Genomic DNA, 9,115 nt, shown 5'->3' with positions numbered 1-9,115 from the left:
GGGACTATTAATCAGCTGCCCGCTCGTAATAAGTTCACGTGCTATGTGACGCTAAACATGCGCATCAAAGAGTGGTTCACACTCGTCGCTTGGATTATATATGGCGCTGACTGTCACTCCTACTTCTAAATTCACATATAAACCCAAAAAAGTAGATGGAGGAAAGGCCGCTGTATTAGCTCAGGGGTTAGAGCATCGAACGCGTTATTCGAAGGTCGTATGTTCGATTTCTGCTCACGGCTGTTTAATTTTTCATCCACTTTTCTTCTTATCTACATTCCATTGGTTTCAATAACTTTCCCTGTACATTCCTTGGCATTACTGTCATATCTCAATAATAATCTGTCAAAACACGGAAAAACGAGCCCTTAGGTATACACTCCTTTTCCTTATTTCATTTAACGAGGGTCTCGTACTGGCAGACTCGGTGTCATTAGGTTGTATACGTGGGACTATTAATCGGCTGCCCACTCATAATAGGTTCACATGCTACGTGACGCCAAACATGCGCATAAAAGAGTGGTTCACACTCGTCGCTCCGCTTATAGATGGCGCTTACTGTCACTCCTACTTCTAAATTCACATATAAACCCAAAAAAGTGGATGGAGGGAAGGCCGCTGTGGTAGCTCAGTGGTTAGAGCATCGAATGCGTTATTCGAATGCCGTAGCTTCGATCCCTGTTCACAGTTGGTTATTTTTTCATCCACTTTTCTTTCTTCTTATTTACATTCCATTGGTTCTAATAACTTCCGCTGTACAATTCTTGGCATTACCGTCTGTTAGATCTCATTAATATTGGTTCAAAACACGGAAAAACGAGCCCTTTGGTATACACTTTTTTGCCTTATTCCATTTAACGAGGGTCTCGTACTGGCAGACTTGGTGGCATTAGGTTGTATACAAGGGACTATTAATCAGCTGCCCACTCATAATAGGTTCACATGCTACGTGACGCCACACATGCGCTCAAAATTGTGGTTCATACTCGTTACTTGGCTTATTGACGGCGCTGACTGTCACTCCTACTTGTAAATTCACATATTAACCCAAAAAAGTGGATGGAGGGAAGGCCGCTGTGGTAGCTCAGTGGTTAGAGCATCGAACGCGTTATTCGAATGCCCTAGCTTCGATCCCTGTTCACGGTTGGTTATTTTTTCATCCACTTTTCTTTCTTCTTATTTACAATCCATTGGTTCTAATAACTTCCCCTGTACATTCTTTGGCATTACTGTCTGTTAGATCTCAATAATATCTTGTCAAAACACGGCAAAACGAGCCCTTAAGTATACACTCCTTTTCCTTATTTCATTTAACGAGGGTCTCGTACTGGCAGACTCGGTGTCATTAGGTTGTATACGAGGGACTCTTAATCAGCTGCCCAAACGTAATAAGTTCACGTGCTACGTGACGCCAAACATGCGCATAAAAGAGTGGTTCACACTCGTCGCTTCGCTTATAGATGGCGCTTACTGTCACTCCTACTTCTAAATTCACATATAAACCCAAAAAATGTGGATGGAGGGAAAGCCGCTGTGGTAGCTCAGTGGTTAGAGCAACGAACGCGTTACTCCAAGGTCGTGGGTTCGATTCCTGTTCACGGCTGTTTACTTTTTCATCCACTTTTCATCTTATTTACATTCCATTGGTTCTAATAACTTCCCTTGTACTATCCTTGGCATTAATGTCTGTTAGAATTCATTCATATGGTGTCAAAACACGGAAAAACGAGACCATAGGTATACACCTCTTTCCCTCATTTCATTTAACGAGGGTCTCGTACTGGCAGGCTTTGTGTCACTAGGTTCTATACGAGGGACTAATAATCAGCTGGCCGCTCGTATTAAGATCACGTGCTACGTGCTGTCAAACATGCGCATAAAAGAGTGGTTCACACTCGTCGCTTGGCATATACATGGCGCTGACTGTCACTCCTACTTCTAAATTCACATATAAACCCAAAAAAGTGGATGGAGGGAAGGCAGCTGTGGTAGCTCAGTGGTTAGAGCATCGAACGCATTATTCGAAGGTCGTAGGTTCGATCCCTGTTCACGGTTGGTTATTTTTTCATCCACTTTTCTTTCTTCTTATTTACATTCCATTGGTTCTAATAACTTCCCCTGTACATTCCTTGGCATTATTGTCTGTTAGATCTCATTATTATTGTATCAAAACATGGAAAAACGAGCCCTTAGGTATACACTTCTTTCCCTTATTTCATTTAACGAGGGTCTCGTACTGGCAGACTTGGTGTCACTAGGTTGTATACGAGGGACTATTATTCAGCTGCCCACTCGTAATAAGTTCACATGCTACGTGACGCCAAACATGCGCATAAAAGAGTGGTTCACACTCGTCGCTTCGCTTATAGATGGCGCTTACTGTCACTCCTACTTCTAAATTCACATATAAACCAAAAAAAGTGGATTGAGGGAAAGCCGCTGTGGTAGCTCAGTGGATAGAGCATGGAAAGCGTTATTCTGAGGTCGTAGGTTCGATACCTGTTCAAGGCTGTTAATTATTTCATCCACTTTTCTGCCTATTTAAATTCCATTGGTTCTAATAACTTCCCCTCTAAATTCCTTAGCATTACCGTCTGTTAGATCTCATTAATATTGTGTCAAAACACGGAAAAACGAGCCCTTTTGTATACACTTCTTTGCCTTATTCCATTTAACGAGGGTCTCGTACTGGCAGACTTGGTGGCATTAGGTTGTATACGAGGGACTATTAATCAGCTGCCCGCTCGTAATAAGTTCACTTGCTATGTGACGCCAAACATGCGCATAAAAGTGTGGTTCGCACTCGTCGCTTGGCCTATGTATGGCGCTGACTGTCACTCCTACTTCTAAATTTGCATATAAACCCAAAAAAGTGGATGAAGGGAAAGCCGCTGTGGTAGCTCAGTGGTTAGAGATTCGAACGCGTTATTCGAAGGTCGTAGGTTCAATTCCTGCTCACGGCTGGTTATTTTTTCATCCACTTTTTTTCTCTTTTACAATCCATTGGTTATAATCACTTCCCTTCTACATTCCATGGCATTACTGTGTGTTAGATCTCATTAATAGTGTGTCAAAACACGGAAAAACGAGCCCTTAGGTATACACTTCTTTCCCTTATTTCATTTAACGAGGGTCTCGTACTGGGAGAGTTGGTCTCATTAGGTTGTATACGAGAGACTATTAATCAGCTGCCCGCTCGTAATAAGTTCACATGCTAAGTGACGCCAAACATGCGCATAAAAGTGTTGTTCACACTCGTCGCTCTGCTTATGAATGGCGCTGAGTGTCACTCTTAATTTTAAATTTACATATAAACCCAAAAAAGTGGATGGAGGGAAGGCCGCGGTAGTAGCTCAGTGGTTAGAGCATCGAACGCGTTATTCAAAGGTCCTAGGTTTGATTCCGGCTGACGGCTGGTTATTTTTTCATCCACTTTTCTTCTTCTTTACATTCCATTGGTTCTAATAACTTCCCCTGTGCATTCCTTGGCATTACTGTCTGTTAGATCTCATTATTATTGTGTCAAAACACGGAAAAACGAGCCCTTTATTATACACTTCTTTGCCTATTTCCATTTAACGAGGGTCTCGTACTGGCAGACTTGGTGGCATTAGGTTGTATACGAGGGACTATTAATCAGCTGCCCGCTCGTAATAAGTTCACGTGCTATGTGACGCTAAACATGCGCATCAAAGAGTGGTTCACACTCGTCGCTTGGATTATATATGGCGCTGACTGTCACTCCTACTTCTAAATTCACATATAAACCCAAAAAAGTAGATGAAGGGAAGGCCGCTGTATTAGCTCAGGGGTTAGAGCATCGAACGCGTTATTCGAAGGTCGTAGGTTCGATTTCTGCTCACGGCTGTTTAATTTTTCATCCACTTTTCTTCTTATCTACATTCCATTGGTTTCAATAACTTTCCCTGTACATTCCTTGGCATTACTGTCATATCTCAATAATAATCTGTCAAAACACGGAAAAACGAGCCCTTAGGTATACACTCCTTTTCCTTATTTCATTTAACGAGGGTCTCGTACTGGCAGACTCGGTGTCATTAGGTTGTATACGTGGGACTATTAATCGGCTGCCCACTCATAATAGGTTCACATGCTACGTGACGCCACACATGCGCATAAAATTGTGGTTTGCACTCGTTACTTGGCTCATTGATGGCGCTGACTGTCACTCCTACTTCTAAATTCACATATAAACCCAAAAAAGTGGATGGAGGGAAGGCCGCTGTGGTAGCTCAGTGCTTAGAGAATCGAACACGTTATTCGAAGGTCGTAGGTTATTCCTGCTCATGGCTGGTTATTTCTACATCAACATTTCTTTCTTCTTATTTACATTCCATTGGTTCTAATAACTTCCCCTGTACATTCTTTGGCATTACTGTCTGTTAGATCTCAATAATATCTTGTCAAAACACGGCAAAACGAGCCCTTAAGTATACACTCCTTTTCCTTATTTCATTTAACGAGGGTCTCGTACTGGCAGACTCGGTGTCATTAGGTTGTATACGAGGGACTCTTAATCAGCTGCCCACTCGTAATAAGTTCACGTGCTACGTGACGCCAAACATGCGCATAAAAGAGTGGTTCACACTCGTCGCTTCGCTTATAGATGGCGCTTACTGTCACTCCTACTTCTAAATTCACATATAAACCCAAAAAAAGTGGATGGAGGGAAAGCCGCTGTGGTAGCTCACTGGTTAGAGCAACGAACGCGTTACTCCAAGGTCGTGGGTTCGATTCCTGTTCACGGCTGTTTACTTTTTCATCCACTTTTCATCTTATTTACATTCCATTGGTTCTAATAACTTCCCTTGTACTATCCTTGGCATTAATGTCTGTTAGAATTCATTTATATGGTGTCAAAACACGGAAAAACGAGACCATAGGTATACACCTCTTTCCCTCATTTCATTTAACGAGGGTCTCGTACTGGCAGGCTTTGTGTCACTAGGTTTTATACGAGGGACTAATAATCAGCTGGCCGCTCGTATTAAGTTCACGTGCTACGTGACGTCAAACATGCGCATAAAAGAGTGGTTCACACTCGTCGCTTGGCATATACATGGCGCTGACTGTTACTCCTACTTCTAAATTCACATATAAACCCAAAAAAGTGGATGGAGGGAAGGCCGCTGTGGTAGCTCAGTGGTTAGAGCATCGAACGCATTATTCGAAGGTCGTAGGTTCGATCCCTGTTCACGGTTGGTTATTTTTTCATCCACTTTTCTTTCTTCTTATTTACATTCCATTGGTTCTAATAACTTCCCCTGTACATTCCTTGGCATTATTGTCTGTTAGATCTCATTATTATTGTGTCAAAACATGGAAAAACGAGCCCTTAGGTATACACTTCTTTCCCTTATTTCATTTAACGAGGGTCTCGTACTGGCAGACTTGGTGTCACTAGGTTGTATACGAGGGACTATTATTCAGCTGCCCACTCGTAATAAGTTCACATGCTACGTGACGCCGAACATGCGCATAAAAGAGTGGTTCACACTCGTCGCTTCGCTTATAGATGGCGCTTACTGTCACTCCTACTTCTAAATTCACATATAAACCCAAAAAAGTGGATGGAGGGAAGGCCGCTGTGGTAGCTCAGTGCTTAGAGAATCGAACACGTTATTCGAAGGTGGTAGGTTTGATTCCTGCTCACGGCAGGTTATTTCTACATCAACATTTCTTTCTTCTTATTTACATTCCATTGGTTCTAATAACTTCCCCTGTACCTTCTTTGGCAATACTGTCTGTTAGATTTCAATATTTTTTCTTGTCAAAACACGGCAAAACGAGCCCGTAGGTATACACTCCTTTTCCCTATTTCATTTAACGAGGGTCTCGTACTGGCAGACTCGGTGTCTTTAGATTGTATACGAGGGACTATTAATCAGCTGCCCACTCGTAATACGTTCACGTGCTACGGCACGCCAAACATGCGCATAAAAGAAAGGTTCACACTCGTCGCTTCGCTTATAGATGGCGCTTACTGTCACTCCTACTTCTAAATTCACATATAAACCCAAAAAAAGTGGATGGAGGGAAAGCCGCTGTGGTGGCTCAGTGGTTAGAGCATCGAACGCGTTACTCCAAGGTCGTGGGTTCGATTCCTGTTCACGGCTGTTTACTTTTTCATCCACTTTTCTTCTTATTTACATTCCATTGGTTCTAATAACTTCCCCTGTACAATCTCATGCATTAATGTCTGTTAGATCTCATTCATAAGGTGTCAAAACACGGAAAAACGAGCCCTTAGGTATACACCTCTTTCCTTCATTTCATTTAACGAGGGTCTCGTACTGGGAGACTTGGTGTCATTAGGTTGTATACGAGGGACTATTAATCAGCTGCCTGCTCGTAATAAGTTCACGTGCTAAGTGACGCCAAACATGCGCATAAAAGTGTGGTTCACACTCGTCGCTCTGCTTATAGATGGCGCTGACTGTCACTCCTAATTCTAAATTCACATATAAACCCAAAAAAGTGGATGGAGGGAAGGCCGCAGTGGTAGCTCAGTGGTTAGATCATCGAACGCGTTATTCGAAGGTCCTAGGTTTGATTCCGGCTCACGGCTGGTTATTTTTTCATCAACTTTTCTTCTTCTTTACATTCCATTGGTTCTAATAACTTCCCCTGTGCATTCCTTGGCATTACTGTCTGTTAGATCTCATTATTATTGTGTCAAAACACGGAAAAACGAGCCCTTAGGTATACACTTCTTTCCCTCATTTCATTTAGCGAGGGTCTCGTACTGGCAGACATGGTGTCATTAGGTTCCAAACGAGGGACTATTAATCAGCTGCCCGCTCGTAATAAGTTCACGTGCTATGTGACGCTAATTATGCGCATGAAAGAGTGGTTCACACTCGTCGCTTGGATTATATACGGCGCTGACTGTCACTCCTACTTCTAAATTCACATATAAAACCAAAAAAGGGGATGGAGGGAAAGCCGCTGTGGTAGCTCAGTGGATAGAGCATCGAAAGCGTCATTCGAAGGTCGTAGGTTCGATACCTGTTAAAGGCTGTTTATTATTTCATCCACTTTTCTTCCTATTTACATTCCATTGGTTCTAATAACTTCCCCTGTTAATTCCTTGGCATTACCGTCTGTTAGATCTCATTAACATTGTGTCAAAACACGGAAAAACGAGCCCTTTGGTATACACTTCTTTGCCTTATTCCATTTAACGAGGGTCTCGTTTTGGCAGACTTTGTGTCATTAGGTTGTATACGAGGGACTATTAATCAGCTGCCGGCTCGTAATAAGTTCTCGTGCTATGTGACGCCAGACATGCGCATGAAAGAGTGGTTCACACTCGTCGCTTGGATTATATATGGCGCCGATTGCAACTCCTACTTCTAACTTCACATATAAACCCAAAAAAGTGGATGGAGGGAAGGCCGCTGTGGTAGCTCAGGGGTTAGAGCAACGAAAGCGTTATTCGAAGGTCGTAGGTTCGATTTCAGCTCACGGCTGGTTATTTTTTCATCCACTTTTGTTTCTTCCTTTTTACATCCCATTTTTTCTAATAACTTCCCCTGTACATTCCTTGGCATTACTGTCTGTTAGATCTCAATAATAGTGTGTCAAAACAAGGAAAAACGAGCCCTTAGGCATACACTTCTTCCCCTTATTTCATTTAACGAGGGTCTCGTACTGGGAGACTTGGTGTCATTAGGTTGTATACGAGGGACTATTATTAAGCTGCCCGCTCGTAATAAGTTCACGTGCTAAGTGACGCCAAACATGCGCATAAAAGTGTGGTTCACACTCGTCGCTCTGCTTATAGATGGCGCTGACTGTCACTCCTAATTCTAAATTCAAGTATAAACCCAAAAAAGTGGATGGAGGGAAGGCCGCGGTAGTAGCTGAGTGGTTAGAGCATCGAACTCGTTATTCGAAGGTCCTAGGTTTGATTCCGGCTCACGGCTGGTTATTTTTTCATCCACTTTTCTTCTTCTTTACATTCCATTGCTTCTTATAACTTCCCCTGTGCCTTCCTTGGCATTACTGTCTGTTAGATCTCATTAATATTGTGTCAAAACACGGGAAAATGAGCCCTTTGGTATACACTTCTTTGCCTTATTCCATTTAACGAGAATCTCGTACTGGCAGACTTGGTGGCATTAGGTTGTATACGAGGGACTGTTAATCAGCTGCCCACTCGTAATAAGTTCACGTGCTATGTGACGCCAAACATGCGCATAAAAGTGTGGTTCGCACTCGTCGCTTGGCTTATGTATGGCGCTGACTGTCACTCCTACTTCTAAATTTGCATATACACCCAAAAATGTAGATGAAGGGAAAGCCGCTGTGGTAGCTTAGTGGTTAGAGAATCGAACGCGTTATTCGAAGGTCGTAGGTTCAATTCCTGCTCACGGCTGGTTATTTTTTCATCCACTTTTTTTCTTATTTACATTCAATTGGTTATAATAACTTCCCCTGTACAATCCTTGGCATTATTGTCTGTTAGATCTCATTCATATGGTGTCAAAACACGGAAAAACGAGCCCTTAGGTATACACTCCTTTTCCTTAATTCATTTAACGAGGGTCTCGTACTGGCGGACTCGGTGTCATTAGGTTGTATACGAGGGACTATTAATCTGCTGCCCACTCGTAATAAGTTCAGGTGCTACGTGACACCAAACATGCGCATAAAAGTGTGGTTCACACTCGTCGCTTCGCTTATAGATGGCGCTGACGTTCACTCCTACTTCTAAATTCACATATAAACCCAAAAAAGTGGATGGAGGGAAGGCCGCTCTGGTAGCTCAGTGGTTAGAGCATCGAACGCGTTATTCGAAGGTCGTAGGTTCGATTCTGTTCACGGTTGGTTCTTTTTCCTCCACTAATCTTTCTTCTTAATTACATTCCATTGGTTCTAATAACTTCCCCTGTACAATCTCATGCATTATTGTCTGTTAGATCTCATTCATATCGTGTCAAAACACGGAAAAACGAGCCCTCAGGTATACACCTCTTTCCTTCATTTCATTTAACGAGGGTCTCGTACTGGGAGACTTGGTGTCATTAGGTTGTATACCAGGGACTATTAATCAGCTGCCTGCTCGTAATAAGTTCACGTGGTAAGTGAC

This window comes from Rhipicephalus microplus, chromosome 1 (assembly GCF_043290135.1).
Source record: "Rhipicephalus microplus isolate Deutch F79 chromosome 1, USDA_Rmic, whole genome shotgun sequence".
Lineage (NCBI taxonomy): Eukaryota > Metazoa > Arthropoda > Arachnida > Ixodida > Ixodidae > Rhipicephalus > Rhipicephalus microplus.
Note: the sequence above shows the minus strand (reverse complement) of the source record.